Below are 19665 nucleotides of genomic sequence, written 5' to 3'. Positions count from 1 at the left end.
CTACCTCTGCCACATCCTCCCCGTCACTCTCTCTATCACATTCCCTATCTCTGCCACATCCTCCTCATCACTCCCTCTATCTATCAGTGTCCCTACCTCTGCCACATCCTCCCCATCACTCCCTCTATCTAACAGTGTCCCTACCTCTGCAACATCCTCCCAGTCACTCCCTCTATCTATCAGTGTCCCTACCTTTGCCACATCCTCCCCTTCACTCCCTCTATCTATCAGTGTCCCTAACTCTGCCACATACTACTCATCACTCCCTCTATCACAGTCCCTACCTCTGCCACATCCTCCTCATCACTCCTCTATCTATCAGTGTCCCTACCTCTGCCACATCCACCCCGTCACTCCCTCTATGAGTGTCGCTACCTCTGCCACATCCTCCCCGTCACTCCCACTATCTATCAGTGTCCCTACCTCTGCCACATCCTCCCCATCACTCCCACTAACTATCAGTGTCCCTACCTCTGCCACATCCTCCCCGTCACTCCCTCTTTCTATCTATCAGTGTCCCTACCTCTGCCACATCCTCCCCGTCACTCCCTCTATCAGTGTCCCTACCTCTGCCTCATCCTCCCCGTCACTCCTTCTATCATTGTCCCTACCTCTGCCACATCCTCTCCGTCACTCCCTCTATCTATCTCAGTCCCTACCTCTGCCACATCCTCCACATCACTCCCTCTATCTGTCCCTACCTCTGCCACATCCTCCTCATTACTCCCTCTATCTATCAATGTCCCTACCTCTGCCACATCCTCCCCGTCACTCCCTCTATCTATCAGTGTCCCTACCTCTGCCACATCCTCCCTGTCACTCCCTCTATCTATCAGTGTCCCTACCTCTGCCACATCCTCCCCGTCAATCCCTCTATCTATCAGTGCCCCTAACTCTGCCACATCCTACTCATAACTCCCTCTATCACAGTCCCTACCTCTGCCACATCCTCCCCTTCACTCCCTCTATCTATCAGTTTCCCTACCTCAGCCACATCCGCCCCATCACTCCCTCTATCTATCAGTGCCCCTAACTCTGCCACATCCTACTCATCACTCCCTCTATCACAGTCCCTACCTCTGCCACTTCCTCCCCTTCACTCCCTCTATCTATCAGTGTCCCTAACTCAGCCACATCCTCCCCGTCACTCCCTCTATCTATCAGTGTCCCTACCTCAGCCACATCCTCCCCATCACTCCCACTATCTATCAGTGTCCCTACCTCTGCCACATCAACCTCGTCACTCCCTCTATCAGTGTCCCTACCTCTGCTACATCCTCCCCATCACTCCCTCTATCTATCAGTGTCCCTACCTCTGCCACATCCTCCCCATCACCTCCTCTATCTGTCACAGTCCCTAACTCTGCCACATCCTACTCATCACTCCCTCTATCTATCACAGTGCCTACCTCTGCCACATCCTCCCCTTCACTCCCTCTATCTATCAGTGTCCCTACCTCAGCCACATCCTCCCCGTCACTCCCTCTATCTATCAGTGTCCCTACCTCAGCCACATCCTCCCCATCACTCCCACTATCTATCAGTGTCCCTACCTCTGCCACATCAACCTCGTCACTCACACTATCTATCTATCAGTGTCCCTACCTCTGCTACATCCACCCCATCACTCCCTCTATCTATCAGTGTCCCTACCTCTGCCACATCCTCCCCGTCACTCCCTCACTCAGTGTCCCTACCTCTGCCACATCCTCCCCATCACCTCCTCTATCTATCACAGTCCCTAACTCTGCCACATCCTACTCATCACTCCCTCTATCTATCACAGTGCCTACCTCTGCCACATCCTCCCCGTCACTCCCTCTATCTATCAGTGTCCCTACCTCTGCCACATCCTCCCCGTCACTCCCTCTATCGATCAGTGTTTCTACCTCTGCCACATCCTCCCCATCTCTCCCTCTATCTATCTGTGTCCCTACCTCTACCACATCCTCCCCGTCACTCCCTCTATCTATCACAGTCCCTACCTCTGCCACATCCTCCTCATCACTCCCTCTATCTATCAGTGTCCCTACCTCTGCCACATCCTCCCCGTCACTCCCTCTATCTATCAGTGTCCCTAACTCTGCCACATCCTACTCATCACTCCCTCTATCTATCACATTCCCTACCTCTGCCACATCCTCCCCGTCACTGTTTCTATCTATCAGTGTCCCTACCTCTGCCACATCCTCCCCATCACTCCCACTATCGATCAGTGTCCCTACCTCTGCCACATCCTCCCCGTCACTCCCTCTATCTATCAGTGTCCCTACCTCTGCCACATCCTCCCCGCCACTCCCACTAACAGTGTCCCTACCTCTGCTACATCCTCCCCGTCACTCCCTCTATCTGTCACAGTCCCTACCTCTGCCACATCCTCCTCATCACTCCCTCTATCTATCAGAGTCCCTACCTCTGCCACATCCTCCCCGTCACTCCCTCTCTATATCAGTGTCCCTACCTCTGCTACATCCTCCCCATAACTCCCTCTATCTATCAGTGTCCCTACCTCTGCCACATCCTCCCTGTCACTCCCTCTATCAATCTGTGTCCCTACCTCTGCCACATCCTCCCCGTCACTCTCTCTATCACATTCCCTATCTCTGCCATATCCTCCTCATCACTCCCTCTATCTATCAGTGTCCCTACCTCTGCCACATCTTCCCCATCACTCCCTCTATCTAACAGTGTCCCTACCTCTGCAACATCCTCCCCGTCACTCCCTCTATCTATCAGTGTCCCTACCTTTGCCACATCTTCCCCTTCACTCCCTCTATCTATCAGTGTCCCTAACTCTGCCACATACTACTCATCACTCCCTCTATCACAGTCCCTACCTCTGCCACATCCTCCTCGTCACTCCCTCTACCTATCAGTGTCCCTACCTCTGCCACATCCACCCCGTCACTCCCTCTATGAGTGTCGCTACCTCTGCCACATCCTCCCCGTCACTCCCACTATCTATCAGTGTCCCTACCTCTGCCACATCCTCCCCATCACTCCCACTAACTATCAGTGTCCCTACCTCTGCCACATCCTCCCCGTCACTCCCTCTTTCTATCTATCAGTGTCCCTACCTCTGCCACATCCTCCCCGTCACTCCCTCTATCAGTCTCCCTACCTCTGCCTCATCCTCCCCGTCACTCCTATCATTGTCCCTACCTCTGCCACATCCTCTCCGTCACTCCCTCTATCTATCTCAGTCCCTACCTCTGCCACATCCTCCTCATCACTCCCTCTATCAGTCCCTACCTCTGCCACATCCTCCTCATCACTCCCTCTATCTATCAATGTCCCTACCTCTGCCACATCCTCCCCGTCACTCCCTCTATCTATCAGTGTCCCTACCTCTGCCACATCCTCCCTGTCACTCCCTCTATCTATCAGTGTCCCTACCTCTGCCACATCCTCCCTGTCAATCCCTCTATCTATCAGTGCCCCTAACTCTGCCACATCCTACTCATCACTCCCTCTATCACAGTCCCTACCTCTGCCACATCCTCCCCTTCACTCCCTCTATCTATCTGTTTCCCTACCTCAGCCACATCCTCCCCGTCACTCCCTCTATCTATCAGTGTCCCTACCTCAGCCACATCCTTCCCATCACTCCCTCTATCTATCAGTGTCCCTACCTCTGCCACATCAACCTTGTCACTCCCTCTATCTATCTATCAGTGTCCCTACCTCTGCTACATCCTCCCCGTCACTCCCTCTATCTATCAGTGTCCCTACCTCTGCCACATCCTCCCCGTCACTCCCTCTCTCTGTGTCCCTACCTCTGCCACATCCTCCCCATCACCTCCTCTATCTATCACAGTCCCTAACTATGCCACATCCTACTCATCACTCCATCTATCTATCACAGTGCCTACCTCTGCCACATCCTCCCCGTCACTCCCTCTATCTATCAGTGTCCCTACCTCTGCCACATCATCCCCGTCACTCCCTCTATCGATCAGTGTTTCTACATCTGCCACATCCTCCCCATCTCTTCTCTATCTATCTGTGTCCCTACCTCTACCACATCCTCCCCGTCACTCCCTCTATCTATCTATCACAGTCCCTATCTCTGCCACATCCTCCTCATCACTACCTCTATCTATCAGTGTCCCTACCTCTGCCACATCCTCCCCGTCACTCCCTCTATCAGTGTCCCTAAATCTGCCACAGCCTCCCCATCACTCCCTCTATCTATCAGTGTCCCTAACTCTGCCACATCCTACTCATCACTCCCTCTATCTATCACATTCCCTACCTCTGCCACATCCTCCCCGTCACTGTTTCTATCTATCAGTGTCCCTACCTCTGCCACATCCTCCCCATCACTCCCACTATCGATCAGTGTCCCTACCTCTGCCACATCCTCCCCGTCACTCCCTCTATCTATCAGTGTCCCTACCTCTGCCACATCCTCCCCGCCACTCCCACTAACAGTGTCCCTACTTCTGCTACATCCTCCCCGTCACTCCCTCTATCTGTCACAGTCCCTACCTCTGCCACATCCTCCTCATCACTCCCTCTATCTATCAGTGTCCCTACCTCTGCCACATCCTCCCCGTCACTCCCTCTCTATATCAGTGTCCCTACCTCTGCTACATCCTCCCCATAACTCCCTCTATCGATCAGTGTCCCTACCTCTGCCACATCCTCCCCGTCACTCTCTCTATCACATTCCCTATCTCTGCCACATCCTCATCACTCCCTCTATCTATCAGTGTCCCTACCTCTGCCACATCCTCCCCATCACTCCCTCTATCTAACAGTGTCCCTACCTCTGCAACATCCTCCCCGTCACTCCCTCTATCTATCAGTGTCCCTACCTCTGCCACATCCTCCCCATCACTCCCTCTATCTATCAGTGTCCCTACCTTTGCCACATCCTCCCCTTCACTCCCTCTATCTATCAGTGTCCCTAACTCTGCCACATACTACTCATCACTCCCTCTATCACAGTCCCTACCACTGCCACATCCTCCTCGTCACTCCCTCTATCTATCAGTGTCCCTACCTCTGCCACATCCACCCCGTCACTCCCTCTATGAGTGTCGCTACCTCTGCCACATCCTCCCCGTCACTCCCACTATCTATCAGTGTCCCTACCTCTGCCACATCCTCCCCATCACTCCCACTAACTATCAGTGTCCCTACCTCTGCCACATCCTCCCCGTCACTCCCTCTTTCTATCTATCAGTGTCCCTACCTCTGCCACATCCTCCCCGTCACTCCCTCTATCAGTCTCCCTACCTCTGCCTCATCCTCCCCGTCACTCCTATCATTGTCCCTACCTCTGCCACATCCTCTCCGTCACTCCCTCTATCTATCTCAGTCCCTACCTCTGCCACATCCTCCTCATCACTCCCTCTATCAGTCCCTACCTCTGCCACATCCTCCTCATCACTCCCTCTATCTATCAATGTCCCTACCTCTGCCACATCCTCCCCGTCACTCCCTCTATCTATCAGTGTCCCTACCTCTGCCACATCCTCCCTGTCACTCCCTCTATCTATCAGTGTCCCTACCTCTGCCACATCCTCCCTGTCAATCCCTCTATCTATCAGTGCCCCTAACTCTGCCACATCCTACTCATCACTCCCTCTATCACAGTCCCTACCTCTGCCACATCCTCCCCTTCACTCCCTCTATCTATCTGTTTCCCTACCTCAGCCACATCCTCCCCGTCACTCCCTCTATCTATCAGTGTCCCTACCTCAGCCACATCCTTCCCATCACTCCCTCTATCTATCTGTGTCCCTACCTCTGCCACATCAACCTTGTCACTCCCTCTATCTATCTATCAGTGTCCCTACCTCTGCTACATCCTCCCCGTCACTCCCTCTATCTATCAGTGTCCCTACCTCTGCCACATCCTCCCCGTCACTCCCTCTCTCTGTGTCCCTACCTCTGCCACATCCTCCCCATCACCTCCTCTATCTATCACAGTCCCTAACTATGCCACATCCTACTCATCACTCCATCTATCTATCACAGTGCCTACCTCTGCCACATCCTCCCCGTCACTCCCTCTATCTATCAGTGTCCCTACCTCTGCCACATCATCCCCGTCACTCCCTCTATCGATCAGTGTTTCTACATCTGCCACATCCTCCCCATCTCTTCTCTATCTATCTGTGTCCCTACCTCTACCACATCCTCCCCGTCACTCCCTCTATCTATCACAGTCCCTATCTCTGCCACATCCTCCTCATCACTACCTCTATCTATCAGTGTCCCTACCTCTGCCACATCCTCCCCGTCACTCCCTCTATCAGTGTCCCTAACTCTGCCACAGCCTCCCCGTCACTCCCTCTATCTATCAGTGTCCCTAACTCTGCCACATCCTACTCATCACTCCCTCTATCTATCACATTCCCTACCTCTGCCACATCCTCCCCGTCACTGTTTCTATCTATCAGTGTCCCTACCTCTGCCACATCCTCCCCATCACTCCCACTATCGATCAGTGTCCCTACCTCTGCCACATCCTCCCCGTCACTCCCTCTATCTATCAGTGTCCCTACCTCTGCCACATCCTCCCCGCCACTCCCACTAACAGTGTCCCTACTTCTGCTACATCCTCCCCGTCACTCCCTCTATCTGTCACAGTCCCTACCTCTGCCACATCCTCCTCATCACTCCCTCTATCTATCAGTGTCCCTACCTCTGCCACATCCTCCCCGTCACTCCCTCTCTATATCAGTGTCCCTACCTCTGCTACATCCTCCCCATAACTCCCTCTATCGATCAGTGTCCCTACCTCTGCCACATCCTCCCCGTCACTCTCTCTATCACATTCCCTATCTCTGCCACATCCTCATCACTCCCTCTATCTATCAGTGTCCCTACCTCTGCCACATCCTCCCCATCACTCCCTCTATCTAACAGTGTCCCTACCTCTGCAACATCCTCCCCGTCACTCCCTCTATCTATCAGTGTCCCTACCTCTGCCACATCCTCCCCATCACTCCCTCTATCTATCAGTGTCACTACCTTTGCCACATCCTCCCCTTCACTCCCTCTATCTATCAGTGTCCCTAACTCTGCCACATACTACTCATCACTCCCTCTATCACAGTCCCTACCACTGCCACATCCTCCTCGTCACTCCCTCTATCTATCAGTGTCCCTACCTCTGCCACATCCACCCCGTCACTCCCTCTATGAGTGTCGCTACCTCTGCCACATCCTCCCCGTCACTCCCACTATCTATCAGTGTCCCTACCTCTGCCACATCCTCCCCATCACTCCCACTAACTATCAGTGTCCCTACCTCTGCCACATCCTCCCCGTCACTTTCCTCTTTCTATCTATCAGTGTCCCTACCTCTGCCACATCCTCCCCGTCACTCCCTCTATCAGTGTCCCTACCTCTGCCTCATCCTCCCCGTCACTCCTTCTATCATTGTCCCTACCTCTGCCACATCCTCTCCGTCACTCCCTCTATCTATCTCAGTCCCTACCTCTGCCACATCCTCCACATCACTCCCTCTATCAGTCCCTACCTCTGCCACATCCTCCTCATCACTCCCTCTATCTATCAATGTCCCTACCTCTGCCACATCCTCCCCGTCACTCCCTCTATCTATCAGTGTCCCTACCTCTGCCACATCCTCCCTGTCACTCCCTCTATCTATCAGTGTCCCTACCTCTGCCACATCCTCCCCTTCACTCCCTCTATCTATCAGTTTCCCTACCTCAGCCACATCCTCCCCGTCACTCCCTCTATCTATCAGTGTCCCTACCTCAGCCACATCCGCCCCATCACTCCCTCTATCTATCAGTGTTCCTACCTCTGCCACATCCTCCCTGTCAATCCCTCTATCTATCAGTGCCCCTAACTCTGCCACAGCCTCCCCGTCACTCCCTCTATCTATCAGTGTCCCTAACTCTGCCACATCCTACTCATCACTCCCTCTATCTATCACATTCCCTACCTCTGCCACATCCTCCCCGTCACTGTTTCTATCTATCAGTGTCCCTACCTCTGCCACATCCTCCCCATCACTCCCACTATCGATCAGTGTCCCTACCTCTGCCACATCCTCCCCGTCACTCCCTCTATCTATCAGTGTCCCTACCTCTGCCACATCCTCCCCGCCACTCCCACTAACAGTGTCCCTACTTCTGCTACATCCTCCCCGTCACTCCCTCTATCTGTCACAGTCCCTACCTCTGCCACATCCTCCTCATCACTCCCTCTATCTATCAGTGTCCCTACCTCTGCCACATCCTCCCCGTCACTCCCTCTCTATATCAGTGTCCCTACCTCTGCTACATCCTCCCCATAACTCCCTCTATCGATCAGTGTCCCTACCTCTGCCACATCCTCCCCGTCACTCTCTCTATCACATTCCCTATCTCTGCCACATCCTCATCACTCCCTCTATCTATCAGTGTCCCTACCTCTGCCACATCCTCCCCATCACTCCCTCTATCTAACAGTGTCCCTACCTCTGCAACATCCTCCCCGTCACTCCCTCTATCTATCAGTGTCCCTACCTCTGCCACATCCTCCCCATCACTCCCTCTATCTATCAGTGTCCCTACCTTTGCCACATCCTCCCCTTCACTCCCTCTATCTATCAGTGTCCCTAACTCTGCCACATACTACTCATCACTCCCTCTATCACAGTCCCTACCACTGCCACATCCTCCTCGTCACTCCCTCTATCTATCAGTGTCCCTACCTCTGCCACATCCACCCCGTCACTCCCTCTATGAGTGTCGCTACCTCTGCCACATCCTCCCCGTCACTCCCACTATCTATCAGTGTCCCTACCTCTGCCACATCCTCCCCATCACTCCCACTAACTATCAGTGTCCCTACCTCTGCCACATCCTCCCCGTCACTCCCTCTTTCTATCTATCAGTGTCCCTACCTCTGCCACATCCTCCCCGTCACTCCCTCTATCAGTGTCCCTACCTCTGCCTCATCCTCCCCGTCACTCCTTCTATCATTGTCCCTACCTCTGCCACATCCTCTCCGTCACTCCCTCTATCTATCTCAGTCCCTACCTCTGCCACATCCTCCACATCACTCCCTCTATCAGTCCCTACCTCTGCCACATCCTCCTCATCACTCCCTCTATCTATCAATGTCCCTACCTCTGCCACATCCTCCCCGTCACTCCCTCTATCTATCAGTGTCCCTACCTCTGCCACATCCTCCCTGTCACTCCCTCTATCTATCAGTGTCCCTACCTCTGCCACATCCTCCCCTTCACTCCCTCTATCTATCAGTTTCCCTACCTCAGCCACATCCTCCCCGTCACTCCCTCTATCTATCAGTGTCCCTACCTCAGCCACATCCGCCCCATCACTCCCTCTATCTATCAGTGTTCCTACCTCTGCCACATCCTCCCTGTCAATCCCTCTATCTATCAGTGCCCCTAACTCTGCCACATCCTACTCATCACTCCCTCTATCACAGTCCCTACCTCTGCCACATCCTCCCCTTCACTCCCTCTATCTATCAGTGTCCCTACCTCAGCCACATCCTCCCCGTCACTCCCTCTATCTATCAGTGTCCCTACCTCAGCCACATCCTCCCCATCACTCCCACTATCTATCAGTGTCCCTACCTCTGCCACATCAACCTCGTCACTCCCTCTATCTATCAGTGTCCCTACCTCTGCTACATCCTCCCCGTCACTCCCTCTATCTATCAGTGTCCCTACCTCTGCCACATCCTCCCCATCACCTCCTCTATCTGTCACAGTCCCTAACTCTGCCACATCCTACTCATCACTCCCTCTATCTATCACAGTGCCTACCTCTGCCACATCCTCCCCTTCACTCCCTCTATCTATCAGTGTCCCTACCTCAGCCACATCCTCCCCGTCACTCCCTCTATCTATCAGTGTCTCTACCTCAGCCACATCCTCCCCATCACTCCCACTATCTATCAGTGTCCCTACCTCTGCCACATCAACCTCGTCACTCCCTCTATCTATCTATCAGTGTCCCTACCTCTGCTACATCCTCCCCGTCACTCCCTCTATCTATCAGTGTCCCTACCTCTGCCACATCCACCCCGTCACTCCCTCACTCAGTGTCCCTACCTCTGCCACATCCTCCCCATCACCTCCTCTATCTATCACAGTCCCTAACTCTGCCACATCCTACTCATCACTCCCTCTATCTATCACAGTGCCTACCTCTGCCACATCCTCCCCGTCACTCCCTCTATCTATCAGTGTCCCTACCTCTGCCACATCCTCCCCGTCACTCCCTCTATCGATCAGTGTTTCTACCTCTGCCACATCCTCCCCATCTCTCCCTCTATCTATCTGTGTCCCTACCTCTACCACATCCTCCCCATCACTCCCTCTATCTATCACAGTCCCTACCTCTGCCACATCCTCCTCATCACTCCCTCAATCTATCAGTGTCCCTACCTCTGCCACATCCTCCCCGTCACTCCCTCTATCTATCAGTGTCCCTAACTCTGCCACATCCTACTCATCACTCCCTCTATCTATCACATTCCCTACCTCTGCCACATCCTCCCCGTCACTGTTTCTATCTATCAGTGTCCCTACCTCTGCCACATCCTCCCCATCACTCCCACTATCGATCAGTGTCCCTACCTCTGCCACATCCTCCCCGTCACTCCCTCTATCTATCAGTGTCCCTACCTCTGCCACATCCTCCCCGCCACTCCCACTAACAGTGTCCCTACCTCTGCTACATCCTCCCCGTCACTCCCTCTATCTGTCACAGTCCCTACCTCTGCCACATCCTCCTCATCACTCCCTCTATCTATCAGAGTCCCTACCTCTGCCACATCCTCCCCGTCACTCCCTCTCTATATCAGTGTCCCTACCTCTGCTACATCCTCCCCATAACTCCCTCTATCGATCAGTGTCCCTACCTCTGCCACATCCTCCCTGTCACTCCCTCTATCAATCTGTGTCCCTACCTCTGCCACATCCTCCCCGTCACTCTCTCTATCACATTCCCTATCTCTGCCACATCCTCCTCATCACTCCCTCTATCTATCAGTGTCCCTACCTCTGCCACATCTTCCCCATCACTCCCTCTATCTAACAGTGTCCCTACCTCTGCAACATCCTCCTCGTCACTCCCTCTATCTATCAGTGTCCCTAACTCTGCCACATACTACTCATCACTCCCTCTATCACAGTCCCTACCTCTGCCACATCCTCGTCACTCCCTCTACCTATCAGTGTCCCTACCTCTGCCACATCCACCCCGTCACTCCCTCTATGAGTGTCGCTACCTCTGCCACATCCTCCCCGTCACTCCCACTATCTATCAGTGTCCCTACCTCTGCCACATCCTCCCATCACTCCCACTAACTATCAGTGTCCCTACCTCTGCCACATCCTCCCCGTCACTCCCTCTTTCTATCTATCAGTGTCCCTACCTCTGCCACATCCTCCCCGTCACTCCCTCTATCAGTGTCCCTACCTCTGCCTCATCCTCCCCATCACTCCTTCTATCATTGTCCCTACCTCTGCCACATCCTCTCCGTCACTCCCTCTATCTATCTCAGTCCCTACCTCAGCCACATCCTCCTCATCACTCCCTCTTTCAGTCCCTACCTCTGCCACATCCTCCTCATCACTCCCTCTATCTATCAATGTCCCTACCTCTGCCACATCCTCCCCGTCACTCCCTCTATCTATCAGTGTCCCTACCTCTGCCACATCCTCCCTGTCACTCCCTCTATCTATCAGTGTCCCTACCTCTGCCACATCCTCCCCGTCAATCCCTCTATCTATCAGTGCCCCTAACTCTGCCACATCCTACTCATCACTCCCTCTATCACAGTCCCTACCTCTGCCACATCCTCCCCTTCACTCCCTCTATCTATCAGTTTCCCTACCTCAGCCACATCCTCTCCGTCACTCCCTCTATCTATCAGTGTCCCTACCTCAGCCACATCCTCCCCATCACTCCCTCTATCTATCAGTGTCCCTACCTCTGCCACATCAACCTCGTCACTCCCTCTATCTATCTATCTATCTATCAGTGTCCCTACCTCTGCTACATCCTCCCCGTCACTCCCTCTATCTATCAGTGTCCCTACCTCTGCCACATCCTCCCCGTCACTCCCTCTCTCAGTGTCCCTACCTCTGCCACATCCTCCCCATCACCTCCTCTATATCACAGTCCCTAACTCTGCCACATCCTACTCATCACTCCATCTATCTATCACAGTGCCTACCTCTGCCACATCCTCCCCGTCACTCCCTCTATCTATCAGTGTCCCTACCTCTGCCACATCCTCCCCGTCACTCCCTCTATCGATCAGTGTTTCTACCTCTGCCACATCCTCCCCATCACTCCCTCTATCTATCTGTGTCGCTACCTCTACCACATCCTCCCCGTCACTCCCTCTATCTATCACAGTCCCTACCTCTGCCACATCCTCCTCATCACTCCCTTTATCTATCAGTGTCCCTACCTCTGCCACATCCTCCCCGTCACTCCCTCTATCTATCAGTGTCACTACCTCTGCCAAATCCTCCCGGTCACTCCCTCTATCAGTGTCCCTAACTCTGCCACATCCTCCCCGTCACTCCCTCTATCTATCAGTGTCCCTAACTCTGCCACATCCTACTCATCACTCCCTCTATCTATCACATTCCCTACCTCTGCCACATCCTCCCCGTCACTGTTTCTATCTATCAGTGTCCCTACCTCTGCCACATCCTCCCCGTCACTCCATCTCTCAGTGTCCCTACCTCTGCCACATCCTCCCCATCACCTCCTCTATCTATGAGAGTCCCTAACTCTGCCACATCCTACTCATCACTCCCTCTATCTATCACAGTGCCTACCTCTGCCACATCCTCCCCGTCACTCCCTCTATCTATCAGTGTCCCTACCTCTGCCACATCCTCCCCATCACTCCCTCTATCGATCAGTGTTTCTACCTCTGCCACATCCTCCCCATCTCTTCTCTATCTATCTGTGTCCCTACCTCTACCACATCCTCCCCGTCACTCCCTCTATCTATCACAGTCCCTACCTCTGCCACATCCTCCTCATCACTCCCTCTATCTATCAGTGTCCTTCCCTGCCACATCCTCCCCGTCACTCCCTCTATCAGTGTCCCTAACTCTGCCACAGCCTCCCCGTCACTCCCTCTATCTATCAGTGTCCCTAACTCTGCCACATCCTACTCATCACTCCCTCTATCTATCACATTCCCTACCTCTGCCACATCCTCCCCGTCACTGTTTCTATCTATCAGTGTCCCTACCTCTGCCACATCCTCCCCATCACTCCCACTATCGATCAGTGTCCCTACCTCTGCCACATCCTGCCCGTCACTCCCTCTATCTATCAGTGTCCCTACCTCTGCCACATCCTCCCCGCCACTCCCACTAACAGTGTCACTACCTCTGCTACATCCTCCCCGTCACTCCCTCTATCTGTCACAGTCCCTACCTCTGCCACATCCTCCTCATCACTCCCTCTATCTATCAGTGTCCCTACCTCTGCCAAATCCTCCCCGTCACTCCCTCTCTATATCAGTGTCCCTACCTCTGCTACATCCTCCCCATAACTCCCTCTATCGATCAGTGTCCCTACCTCTGCCACATCCTCCCCGTCACTCTCTCTATCACATTCCCTATCTCTGCCACATCCTCCTCATCACTCCCTCTATCTATCAGTGTCACTACCTCTGCCACATCCTCCCCATCACTCCCTCTATCTAACAGTGTCCCTACCTCTGCAACATCCTCCCCGTCACTCCCTCTATCTATCAGTGTCCCTACCTTTGCCACATCCTCCCCTTCACTCCCTCTATCTATCAGTGTCCCTAACTCTGCCACATACTACTCATCACTCCCTCTATCACAGTCCCTACCTCTGCCACATCCTCCTCGTCACTCGCTCTATCTATCAGTGTCCCTACCTCTGCCACATCCACCCCGTCACTCCCTCTATGAGTGTCGCTACCTCTGCCACATCCTCCCCGTCACTCCCTCTATCTATCAGTGTCCCTACCTCTGCCACATCCTCCCCATCACTCCCACTAACTATCAGTGTCCCTACCTCTGCCACATCCTCCCCGTCACTCCCTCTTTCTATCTATCAGTGTCCCTACCTCTGCCACATCCTCCACGTCACTCCCTCTATCAGTGTCCCTACCTCTGCCTCATCCTCCCCGTCACTCCTTCTATCATTGTCCCTACCTCTGCCACATCCTCTCCGTCACTCCCTCTATCTATCTCAGTCCCTACCTCTGCCACATCCTCCACATCACTCCCTCTATCAGTCCCTACCTCTGCCACATCCTCCTCATCACTCCCTCTATCTATCAATGTCCCTACCTCTGCCACATCCTCCCCGTCACTCCCTCTATCTATCAGTGTCCCTACCTCTGCCACATCCTCCCTGTCACTCCCTCTATCTATCAGTGTCCTTACCTCTGCCACATCCTCCCCGTCAATCCCTCTATCTATCAGTGCCCCTAACTCTGCCACATCCTACTCATAACTCCCTCTATCACAGTCCCTACCTCTGCCACATCCTCCCCTTCACTCCCTCTATCTATCAGTTTCCCTACCTCAGCCACATCCTCCCCGTCACTCCCTCTATCTATCAGTGTCCCTACCTCAGCCACATCCTCCCCATCACTCCCTTTATCTATCAGTGTTCCTACCTCTGCCACATCCTCCCCGTCAATCCCTCTATCTATCAGTGCCCCTAACTCTGCCACATCCTACTCATCACTCCCTCTATCACAGTCCCTACCTCTGCCACATCCTCCCCTTCTCTCCCTCTATCTATCAGTGTCCCTACCTCAGCCACATCCTACCCGTCACTCCCTCTATCTATCAGTGTCCCTACCTCAGCCACATCCTCCCCATCACTCCCACTATCTATCAGTGTCCCTACCTCTGCCACATCAACCTCGTCACTCCCTCTATCTATCAGTGTCCCTACCTCTGCTACATCCTCCCCATCACTCCCTCTATCTATCAGTGTCCCTTCCTCTGCCACATCCTCCCCATCACCTCCTCTATCTGTCACAGTCCCTAACTCTGCCACATCCTACTCATCACTCCCTCTATCTATCACAGTGCCTACCTCTGCCACATCCTCCCCTTCACTCCCTCTATCTATCAGTGTCCCTACCTCAGCCACATCCTCCCCCTCACTCCCTCTATCTATCAGTGTCCCTACCTCAGCCACATCCTCCCCATCACTCCCACTATCTATCAGTGTCCCTACCTCTGCCACATCAACCTCGTCACTCCCTCTATCTATCTATCATTGTCCCTACCTCTGCTACATCCTCCCCGTCACTCCCTCTATCTATCAGTGTCCCTACCTCTGCCACATCCTCCCCGTCACTCCCTCACTCAGTGTCCCTACCTCTGCCACATCCTCCCCATCACCTCCTCTATCTATCACAGTCCCTAACTCTGCCACATCCTACTCATCACTCCCTCTATCTATCACAGTGCCTACCTCTGCCACATCCTCCCTGTCACTCCCTCTATCTATCAGTGTCCCTACCTCTGCCACATCCTCCCCGTCACTCCCTCTATCGATCAGTGTTTCTACCTCTGCCACATCCTCCCCATCTCTCCCTCTATCTATCTGTGTCCCTACCTCTACCACATCCTCCCCGTCACTCCCTCTATCTATCACAGTCCCTACCTCTGCCACATCCTCCTCATCACTCCCTCTATTTATCAGTGTCCCTACCTCTGCCACATCCTCCCCGTCACTCCCTCTATCAGTGTCCCTAACTCTGCCACAGCCTCCCCGTCACTCCCTCTATCTATCAGTGTCCCTAACTCTGCCACATCCTACTCATCACTCCCTCTATCTATCACATTCCCTACCTCTGCCACATCCTCCCCGTCACTGTTTCTATCTATCAGTGTCCCTACCTCTGCCACATCCTCCCCATCACTCCCACTATCGATCAGTGTCCCTACCTCTGCCACATCCTCCCCGTCACTCCCTCCATCTATCAGTGTCCCTACCTCTGCCACATCCTCCCCGCCACGCCCACTAACAGTGTCCCTACCTCTGCTACATCCTCCCCGTCACTCCCTCTATCTGTCACAGTCCCTACCTCTGCCTCATCCTCCTCATCACTCCCTCTATCTATCATTGTCCCTACCTCTGTCACATCCTCCCTGTCACTCCCTCTCTATATCAGTGTCCCTACCTCTGCTACATCCTCCCCATAACTCCCTCTATCGATCAGTGTCCCTACCTCTGCCACATCCTCCCTGTCACTCCCTCTATCAATCTGTGTCCCTACCTCTGCAACATCCTCCCCGTCACTCTCTCTATCAAATTCCCTATCTCTGCCACATCCTCCTCATCACTCCCTCTATCTACCAGTGTCCCTACCTCTGCCACATCTTCCCCATCACTCCCTCTATCTAACAGTGTCCCTACCTCTGCAACATCCTCCCCGTCACTCCCTCTATCTATCAGTGTCCCTACCTTTGCCACATCTTCCCCTTCACTCCCTCTATCTATCAGTGTCCCTAACTCTGCCACATACTACTCATCACTCCCTCTATCACAGTCCCTACCTCTGCCACATCCTCCTCATCACTCCCTCTACCTATCAGTGTCCCTACCTCTGCCACATCCACCCCGTCACTCCCTCTATGAGTGTCGCTACCTCTGCCACATCCTCCCCGTCACTCCCACTATCTATCAGTGTCCCTACCTCTGCCACATCCTCCCTGTCACTCCCTCTATCAATCTGTGTCCCTACCTCTGCCACATCCTCCCCGTCACTCTCTCTATCACATTCCCTATCTCTGCCACATCCTCCTCATCACTCCCTCTATCTATCAGTGTCCCTACCTCTGCCACATCTTCCCCATCACTCCCTCTATCTAACAGTGTCCCTACCTCTGCAACATCCTCCTCGTCACTCCCTCTATCTATCAGTGTCCCTACCTTTGCCACATCTTCCCCTTCACTCCCTCTATCTATCAGTGTCCCTAACTCTGCCACATACTACTCATCACTCCCTCTATCACAGTCCCTACCTCTGCCACATCCTCGTCACTCCCTCTACCTATCAGTGTCCCTACCTCTGCCACATCCACCCCGTCACTCCCTCTATGAGTGTCGCTACCTCTGCCACATCCTCCCCGTCACTCCCACTATCTATCAGTGTCCCTACCTCTGCCACATCCTCCCATCACTCCCACTAACTATCAGTGTCCCTACCTCTGCCACATCCTCTCCGTCACTCCCTCTTTCTATCTTTCAGTGTCCCTACCTCTGCCACATCCTCCCCGTCACTCCCTCTATCAGTGTCCCTACCTCTGCCTCATCCTCCCCATCACTCCTTCTATCATTGTCCCTACCTCTGCCACATCCTCTCCGTCACTCCCTCTATCTATCTCAGTCCCTACCTCAGCCACATCCTCCTCATCACTCCCTCTTTCAGTCCCTACCTCTGCCACATCCTCCTCATCACTCCCTCTATCTATCAATGTCCCTACCTCTGCCACATCCTCCCCGTCACTCCCTCTATCTATCAGTGTCCCTACCTCTGCCACATCCTCCCTGTCACTCCCTCTATCAGTGTCCCTACCTCTGCCACATCCTCCCCGTCAATCCCTCTATCTATCAGTGCCCCTAACTCTGCCACATCCTACTCATCACTCCCTCTATCACAGTCCCTACCTCTGCCACATCCTCCCCTTCACTCCCTCTATCTATCAGTTTCCCTACCTCAGCCACATCCTCCCCGTCACTCCCTCTATCTATCAGTGTCCCTACCTCAGCCACATCCTCCCCATCACTCCCTCTATCTATCAGTGTCCCTACCTCTGCCACATCAACCTCGTCACTCCCTCTATCTATCTATCAGTGTCCCTACCTCTGCTACATCCTCCCCGTCACTCCCTCTATCTATCAGTGTCCCTACCTCTGCCACATCCTCCCCGTCACTCCCTCTCTCAGTGTCCCTACCTCTGCCACATCCTCCCCATCACCTCCTCTATCTATCACAGTCCCTAACTCTGCCACATCCTACTCATCACTCCATCTATCTATCACAGTGCCTACCTCTGCCACATCCTCCCCGTCACTCCCTCTATCTATCAGTGTCCCTACCTCTGCCACATCCTCCCCGTCACTCCCTCTATCGATCAGTGTTTCTACCTCTGCCACATCCTCCCCATCACTCCCTCTATCTATCTGTGTCGCTACCTCTACCACATCCTCCCCGTCACTCCCTCTATCTATCACAGTCCCTACCTCTGCCACATCCTCCTCATCACTCCCTTTATCTATCAGTGTCCCTACCTCTGCCACATCCTCCCCGTCACTCCCTCTATCTATCAGTGTCACTACCTCTGCCAAATCCTCCCGGTCACTCCCTCTATCAGTGTCCCTAACTCTGCCACATCCTCCCCGTCACTCCCTCTATCTATCAGTGTCCCTAACTCTGCCACATCCTACTCATCACTCCCTCTATCTATCACATTCCCTACCTCTGCCACATCCTCCCCGTCACTGTTTCTATCTATCAGTGTCCCTACCTCTGCCACATCCTCCCCGTCACTCCCTCTCTCAGTGTCCCTACCTCTGCCACATCCTCCCCATCACCTCCTCTATCTATGAGAGTCCCTAACTCTGCCACATCCTACTCATCACTCCCTCTATCTATCACAGTGCCTACCTCTGCCACATCCTCCCCGTCACTCCCTCTATCTATCAGTGTCCCTACCTCTGCCACATCCTCCCCATCACTCCCTCTATCGATCAGTGTTTCTACCTCTGCCACATCCTCCCCATCTCTTCTCTATCTATCTGTGTCCCTACCTCTACCACATCCTCCCCGTCACTCCCTCTATCTATCACAGTCCCTACCTCTGCCACATCCTCCTCATCACTCCCTCTATCTATCAGTGTCCTTCCCTGCCACATCCTCCCCGTCACTCCCTCTATCAGTGTCCCTAACTCTGCCACAGCCTCCCCGTCACTCCCTCTATCTATCAGTGTCCCTAACTCTGCCACATCCTACTCATCACTCCCTCTATCTATCACATTCCCTACCTCTGCCACATCCTCCCCGTCACTGTTTCTATCTATCAGTGTCCCTACCTCTGCCACATCCTCCCCATCACTCCCACTATCGATCAGTGTCCCTACCTCTGCCACATCCTGCCCGTCACTCCCTCTATCTATCAGTGTCCCTACCTCTGCCACATCCTCCCCGCCACTCCCACTAACAGTGTCACTACCTCTGCTACATCCTCCCCGTCACTCCCTCTATCTGTCACAGTCCCTAACTCTGCCACATCCTACTCATCACTCCCTCTATCTATCACTATGCCTACCTCTGCCACATCCTCCCCTTCACTCCCTCTATCTATCAGTGTCCCTACCTCAGCCACATCCTCCCCCTCACTCCCTCTATCTATCAGTGTCCCTACCTCAGCCACATCCTCCCCATCACTCCCACTATCTATCAGTGTCCCTACCTCTGCCACATCAACCTCGTCACTCCCTCTATCTATCTATCATTGTCCCTACCTCTGCTACATCCTCCCCGTCACTCCCTCTATCTATCAGTGTCCCTACCTCTGCCACATCCTCCCCGTCACTCCCTCACTCAGTGTCCCTACCTCTGCCACATCCTCCCCATCACCTCCTCTATCTATCACAGTCCCTAACTCTGCCACATCCT

Source organism: Taudactylus pleione, unplaced genomic scaffold, assembly GCF_031769625.1.
Source record: "Taudactylus pleione unplaced genomic scaffold, aTauple2 ptg003137l, whole genome shotgun sequence".
NCBI lineage: Eukaryota > Metazoa > Chordata > Amphibia > Anura > Myobatrachidae > Taudactylus > Taudactylus pleione.
The sequence above is the reverse complement of the archived record's forward strand: the minus strand, read 5'-3'. Positions refer to the sequence as shown.